Here is a 7916-nt window from a genome sequence, read left to right on the forward strand (position 1 = left end):
TTTTTTTCAAACTTTTCTTAGCAGTTTTTGCATATATTTTTGTTCTATATGAAGTTTAAAATTATTTTATCCTATTAAGAAAGATTACTTGGAGCAGACTTCTTCCTACCTAGAGAACAGAGAAATGAAGAAAAGCAGTTTGCCACAACTCTCAAAACTCTATCCACGAAGAGGGTATAAGGGAAGCTCTTCCAAATTCTTAGCCTATGATAATGCCACATTCCTTGGCTCTTGATACTACTAAGTCCTGAAAGAAATTCCACATTACATCGCTTTAATCTTGAACTTTTGGAGAAGTTGCATAGCACTTTCCCACTGAATTGCTTTGGCACAAACAGCAGAGAGGCAAGATTCATAACTGTGGGAAGGAAATGTGAGATTTCTATCAGACTGATTCTTTATCCCTGATTACGTAGGTTTCTGCTTCTGTCCTTTACACAAATGTTCAAGCCCATGGTGCTTGATAGATGGTGCTCTGCCGACTGTTAGAAATACCCATGAAGTTTTTTCTCTCTCCCTCAAATGAATAAATAAAATCTTTTTTAAAAATGGGGCACCTGGATGGCTCAGTCAGTTAAGCGTCCACCTTGGGCTCAGGTCATGATCTCCAGTCCTGGGATTGAGCCACATGTTGGTCTCCCTGCTCAGCGGGGAGTCTGCTTCTGCCTCTCCCTCAGCCCCTTCCCCTGCTTGTGTGCTCTCCGTCTGTCTCTCTGTCCCTCTCTCAAATGAATAAATAAAATCTTAAAAAAAAAAAAAAAGAAATACTCACAAAGCTGTAAAAGCACACAGCAAACGTGTGTGAGTACAGTGGAAGTCACACCTTTCCTTTTACTGCCATGAAATCCCAATGTAGCGTAAATGGAGGATGTGGCTAACTGGGTCTCTTGGCTATTCACATTTAGGAAACTGTTGGCAAAAGCTGACTTCAGTATAACAAGATTCCACTTGCGCTGAGAAGAATGGTATCACCCTCCCCAAACTATTACAGAGAATGAGACAGCTTCAGCAAGTCTGGACAAACAGGTAAATCCTGCCCCTCCATTAAAACAAGGAAATGACATATATATGCAGTATATGAAAACACAGTGTCTATAAGTATACCATTTTGCAATTGGATTTAAATTATGTAAAGGTTGTTTTTGTTTCAAACTAATAAAATTAGGAATTCTAACATTCAAAACTATGAAAGTACACACTTCCTTCTCCACTGGAAAAAAATTAAAAACCCTGTGGCTAGGCAAATGGACATGCAGTAGGCTATTAGCTCAGGTCAACCAACTTGGACTTAGAAGAGAGTTCAAGGCCAGGTTTTCTATCCCCCAATCTAAACGTTACTCCTGTCTGCTGCCTCTCCATAACAATAACTAGCATTTGTTGAGCACCACCTGCTAAGTATTATACCTCATGCTTTTAGGTATATGTTCCCTTTTCATCTATACAGTAACCATAGGATAGGTATTTTTAAGATTTATTTATTTATTTTAGGAGTGCGGAGGGGTAGAGGTAGAGGTGGGGAGAGGGAGAGACAGTCTTAAGCCAACTCTGGGCTGAGCTAGGGGCCTGACGTAGGGCTCAATCTCAGGACCCTGAGATCATGACCTGAGCCGAAACCAAGAGTCAGATGCTAAACTGACACTACCTTCCAGGCACCTCACCATATGTGTAGGCATTATTTCCATTGCATAGGCAAGGAAATGAAGGTACAGAGACTTAGAAAAAGTTGCACGGAGTCACATGGATTCAATCAAAGTTCTGTCTCTCTTTTTTTTTTTAAGATTTTATTTATTTACTTGAGAGGGAAAGAGAGAGCACAGCAGGGAGGAGCAGAGGCAGAGGCTGAGGGAGAAGTAGACTCCCTGCTGAGCAAGGAACCCGATGCAGGACTCCATGCCAAGACCCTGAGATCATGACCTGAGCCGAAGGCAGATATTTAACCAACTGAGCCGTTCTGAAGTTCCCGCCCCGAAGTTCTGTCTCCTAAGATGATCTTCAGTTCCCTGCCAGACCGCGTCAGCCTGACCTGAAGAATCCAAAGTTCTATTTTTCAGGTGTCTGCTGAAGGACCAAGAGCTACTTTAAAGGTCAAAAACCAAAACTGGCCACTGAACCCTTCAGGCTCCAGGACACAACTACATCCTTGGGGAAGAATGGACCTCGAATATCAAAAGTTGTCGAACTAAAGACAGTGGGAATGGTCCTGAGTCACACCAGTAAACAGACTGCATTTCCAGAGGGGTTTCTATATCACACACAGGCAATCAGAAAGTTCCCTTCAGTTGTTCACTTGGCATTTGTGGAGCCCTTCCCACCACCGGGCTGGCACTGAGCATGCAGAGGTGAGCCAGCCCTCGAGGAGACTGCAGAAGTCATGGGGCAGGCAGAGGAATTACTCAGGGCGTGCCATGCCCTCCTACAGATAACAAGCAGTACATATTTGGGGGGGCCTCAGTGGCTCAGTCATTGAGCATCTGGGGTCCTGGGATCGAGCCCCAAGTGGGGCTCCCTGCTCAGCGGGGAGCCTGCTTCTCCCTCTCCCACTCCCCTCTGCTTGTGTTCCCTCTCTTGCTGTCTCTGTCAAATAAATAAATAAAATCTTAAAAAAAAAAGAAGTAGTAGTAGTAGTACATATTTGGTGCTATGGGAACAGAGAGGGCAGGCATCTCTGTCAAATAGTTTGAGAAAGAAGATTGAAAACTGGGGTGGGGGGCGAGGAACACAGACTTTACAAACTGCTTTTCTTTTCCCATTGTCCAAAATACTTAAAACTTTAAAAGGCCTCAGATCCACTGCGCTTTATACCCAAAAGAATTGAAAGCAGAGATTCCGATAGATATGCACACTCACGTTCACAGCAGCATTATTCACAAAGCCAAACGATGGAAACGATGCAGTGTCCGTGGACAGCTGAATGGATCTGGTGATCTGCACACGCGTATGTATACACGGGATGTATACACACAATATACAGCCTTAAAAAGGAAGGATATTCTTGGGGCGCCTGGGTGGCTCAGTGGGTTAAAGCCTCTGCCTTCAGCTCAGGTCATGATCCCAGGGTCCTGGGATCGAGCCCCACATCAGGCTCTCTGCTCAGCAGGGAGCCTGCTTCCTCCTCTCTCTCTGCCTACTTGTGATCTCTGTCTGCCAAATAAATAAATAAAATCTTTATTAAAAAAAAAAAAAGGAAGGATATTCCAACACATGATACAACATGGATGCAGGCTGGAGACATTATGTTAAGTGAAATAAGTCAGATAGAAAAGGACAGATATTGTACGATTTCACTTAGATGAGACATTTAGTCCAATTCAAAGAGACAGAAGGGAGATCGTGGTTGACAGGGTCTGAAGGGGAAGGGGTTTGTCCTGTAAGGAGTACAGAGTTTCAGTCTGAGAAGATAAGAACTATGGAGACACGGCCGCTGCTGACCCACAGCAATGGCAGTGGACTAATGCCACTGAACTGTACCCTTGAAAATGATTAAAATGGTCAATTTTATGTTCTGTACATTTTAAAAGGACCTTAGAGAGTCTAATGCATTGTTTCTACGAAAGAGGAAATTGAGGTCCAGAGAAGCAATTATTCAAAGTCACACAGCTTCTTGAGCAGAGACGAAAACACAGACCCTGACACAGTGCTCTTTTGCCGGCCCCATACAAAAACGCATAGCATTTCATGCCGGCTCAGATTCTAAGCACTTCATGTATATTCATTCAACCCTCAGTACAACCCATGAGGCAGGTTATGCTTCCCCCTATTTTAAAAGTGAGGAAACTGAAGCATAAAGAATTTTTTTTTTTTAATTTTAGAGAAAGAGAGAGAGCACACAAGTGAGGAGGGGAAGCAGAGGGAGACAGAGAATCTTAAGCAGGCTCCACACAGGCCGCGGAGCCCAAGGCGGGGAGCCCAAGGCGGGGCTAGTTCTTACAACCCTGAGATGATGACCTGAAGTCAAGTTGGACACTTAAACCAACTGCCACCCAGGCACCCCTGAAGCATAAAGAATTTATATAATCTGCCAAGATGACCCAGTTAGTGACAGCTCTGCTTGCTGGCCCCAGGGTGCACCTAACCATTACAGTATAATGCCAAATCCAAGTTTTCACGTCCTACCCTCAAAGGCAAGAATTCTGTCCATCTTTAGTACAGTAGATTGTAAAAAGATCCCCAATTGGGGCACCTGGCTGGCTCAGTGGTTTAAAGCCTATGTCTTTGGCTCGGGTCATGGTCCTGAGGTCCTGGGATCGAGCCCTGCATCAGGATCTCTGCTGAGTGGGGATCCTGCTTCCTCCTCTCTGTCTCTGCCTGCCTCTCTGCCTACTTGTGATCTCTCTGTGTGTCAAGTGAATAAATAAAATCTTTTTTTAAAAAAAAAAAGGTCCCCAATTCTTCACCCTGTTCTTAGCCATGCCCTTTGCAATTTGACCTTGCAGCTCACCCATCAAGAAGCAGAAACTACTTCTCCATTCCTTGAATCTGGGCTGGTCTTGCAAAATGCACTGGCCAATGGGATGTGGTAAAAATGATAATGAACTGGTTTCCAGCCCAGATATCAAGAGACCTTGTATGCTTCCTCTTTTTCAGAACCTGCTTCTGTCATATGATCAGGTCTAGGCTAGCCTGCTGGAGAATGAGAGACCTTCTGGAAGAGAATCCAGTAGTAGAATAATATTATGACTAGAAGGGACCAAATAGGCATTCTAGGCTGAGGGAATGGAAGTTGGGAAAGTGTGGGATATGTTCAGAGAACAGTGAGTAGTCCATTTTCACTACAGACTAGTTTGTGCTTATTGGGAAATAAACCCGGAGAAGTAGGTTAGACCTGGCTTAATGTCTACCCAGGTCTCTAGGTGTTGAGAAGCCTTTATATGCATAACATGTCCATTTCTGTTTACAATACCATAGGGAAGTGTTATGATTTCCAGTTACAGGAAAGAGTTACCAAGTCAGGATTTAAATATAGACATTCTCACCCCAGAGCTGCTTCATCCACATACTCTAAAACCATGGTGGAGAGACCCAAGATGGCGAGAAGACTGTGAAGATGCTGCAAATGGCCAGGAAAGGAATTAGGAGGGCCTGCCCTAAGGAACTGGCAGTGAAGAGGAGGAGGAAGCACTGGCTGTGAGTGACAAGCGAGAGGATGGGCCACAGGTCTAGACATCGGATTGAGGGAATGAGCTGAAGAATGAAAGGAGCCACAGGGGAAGGCTTAGGTGATGAGCCCAGGTGACTGGGACAGCAAGGGTGTTACCGTCTCACACGTAAAATGCAGAAACTGGTTTATACATGTTGATTCTGAAACTCCCTGCTTGGGGTGAACACCAGTAGAACTACAGGTAGACTGAATGAAGTATAGAATTAAGGCACGTATGTTTGGGCGATCTGCACAAAGCTAGACCTCAATTTCCTCTTTTGTGAAACAAAGATGTTCTTCTAAAGTCCTATGGATTTTATCTCGCATGAAAACAGAATTGCTACAAAGGACTATCCGATTTTTTCTTTTTCGTCTTGAAAGTTATTTTTGTTGGTAATCAAGTGGGAAGAAATGTAATGAACTTGGACACTCAATCAAGAGCACTGAATTTTCTTCTAGTTGCAATTTTCACTGAGAATTAAGATTTTTGTTACTCGTATCAATAAGCTTTTGAAAATCTAATGTTTAGTCACCGTTTTAAAATTTCATTTCTTACAGAGTTTGGTTTTGTTTTGTTTTTTGCTTATTTTTTGTTTGTGAGATTCACAATCAAAATTTCTAAAAAGGGGGAGAAGTAGTTAATATTTATTACGTATCTACCATGTGCCTGGCACCCTGAATGTATATTTCCTCCTTAAAATACAGTCTTGTGGGGAATAGGTAATTGTAACCCATTTTACAAATGAGGAGATGAGGTTTATAGGTTAAATAATTTGACTAACATGAAGCTAATTAAGGACAGAGTTGGCAAAAGGAAGTAAAATGAGCTTTATCTTTTATAGACTTCCTATTCACTGGTACTTTTACTACAATGTCGACTAATAAAAGATGAAGTTAATAAATGTTCTCTTTCCCAGAGCAGAAGTGTTTGAGAACACTGCTTTAAGATTTATGCTCCTACTCAGAACAGAAGATTGAGTTGTGTTAATAAATGGCATGGAAGAAAATGCCTAAATTGCAGGGTGATGAGAAACAGATGTGAATTCCCATCTGCCTTCTTCCATACTTGGCTGTAGCACTTGGCAAATTCCTTAACCAATCTGAGTCCCCATTTTCTCAGCTGTTAACACTCAGGATAAGAAAGGGTCACTTACAAAGTTATTATAAGAACCACGAAAGAAGAGAAAGAGTACAGAAAGCACCTACTTCATGCCTCACAACATACTCACTCAATTTGTACAATGTCCTTTTCCTTTCCAAGAATATTTAGGCCTCACAACTTATCACTGATATGTAGACTGCGTAAAGAATACTTTTCATCTTCCAATTTTCATGTTAATCATCAACTTTATGTAGTCAGCATTAGCAGTGCATATTAATGTATTTTTTTGGATTAGTGATTCTTTTCAAACCCCCAATAAGTGGGTAACTCAAAGCATTGTCATATGAAAATTAACTCTTCCACGTGGAATGAATCCATTAAAATTCACAGGTGAAACAGGTTGTCTGCTAAGCATTCAGCACATGCAGGGAACTGGAAGCCCAGACCTGCAGCTGCTCCACTGATGCCAACTCCCAGCACCACCAGCACCTCGGATTCACCATGCAGCGCGTACTAAATCTCAACTACATGACATACACATCGAGCAAAGATTTACATTCATAACTCATCCTCCCCTTGCGTAGGAGGTGAAATAGTTCGTAAGTAAACAAAGAATCTAGAAAGACCACTGTTTTTTGCTTTTATTTTCCCAACTGTGCCTTCTCTATTCTTTCTTTTAAAAAAAGGCGGGGGGATTTTATTTGTTTGTCAGAGAGAGAGAGAGCACAAATGGGGGGAGCAGCAGGCAAAGGGAGAAGTATTCTCTCCACTGAGCAGGGAGCCCAACTCGGGGCTTGATCCCAGGACCTGGGATTATGACCTGAGTTGAAGGCTGCAGATGCTTGACCGACTGAGCCGCCCAAACATTCCCTCTATTCCTTCTTCAAATGCCCTTTTTTCAGTATCAAAAAAGGTACTCCCAAAGATACGTGATTAATTCCTCCTCATTAAAGTGTACATGAATAATAAAGACTAGTGTCTCCCAGAGAGCATTTATTTACACAACTGGGTAAGGTCCCTGGCTTAACCCAAAAGAATGAGATGCTAATGATGAATGTTCAGTCTGCAAACTAACAAGAAAGAACATTTTCAGTCATAAAAGTCTTTATGTTGCTCCCCAGGTCAACTCAACTAACTCCAGCAGCACTTAAAACAGGCTATGTCTATCACATACTCCAAAAGCTCCTTTACCCAGTGCCCCCAAATACTTGCTTCATAAAATAGATGTAAAGGTAACACCTGCTGACTAGAGCTACAGGGGTGTCATTCCGGTTCTGCCACCACCACTCCCACCACCACCAAAGAGACCCCTGCCGTGAGCTTTCTGGGATACTCAGCCTATGTCCTGGGAGACTGGGAACCAAGACTGTTAACACGGCTAGTGTGGGTGAGAATGAGTTCATGCCTAGGACGGGCCATCGGGGGAGGAGGAAACCTGCCTCCACTATTACACATGAACCGAGCCCTACTACTCAGGGAAGCAGCTGCCAGTAACACAGCGGATGATCACAACCCAGCACATTTTAAGCTCAGAAAGGAAAGTCCTTTCTTTTTTTCCAGGACTGGACTCCATAAAACACTACCCACTGGAACCTCTACCTAAAGATCAGCAGAATTTAAACACAAAGGTGTCAGGGCTATTAGGGGAGACTTCTGGGCTTCCCTAGTGTACCTTAC

The 7916-nt window shown here is 43.1% G+C and overlaps 1 protein-coding gene across 2 annotated transcripts in view; it reads right to left on the reverse strand.

The window, feature by feature from the left end:
- SLC10A6 (solute carrier family 10 member 6) overlaps positions 1-7916 on the reverse strand; it is a 29560-nt gene that overhangs the window by 20611 nt on the left and 1033 nt on the right. The window lies entirely within an intron of this gene.

Source organism: Mustela erminea, chromosome 2 (genome assembly GCF_009829155.1).
Source record: "Mustela erminea isolate mMusErm1 chromosome 2, mMusErm1.Pri, whole genome shotgun sequence".
Classification (NCBI taxonomy): domain Eukaryota; kingdom Metazoa; phylum Chordata; class Mammalia; order Carnivora; family Mustelidae; genus Mustela; species Mustela erminea.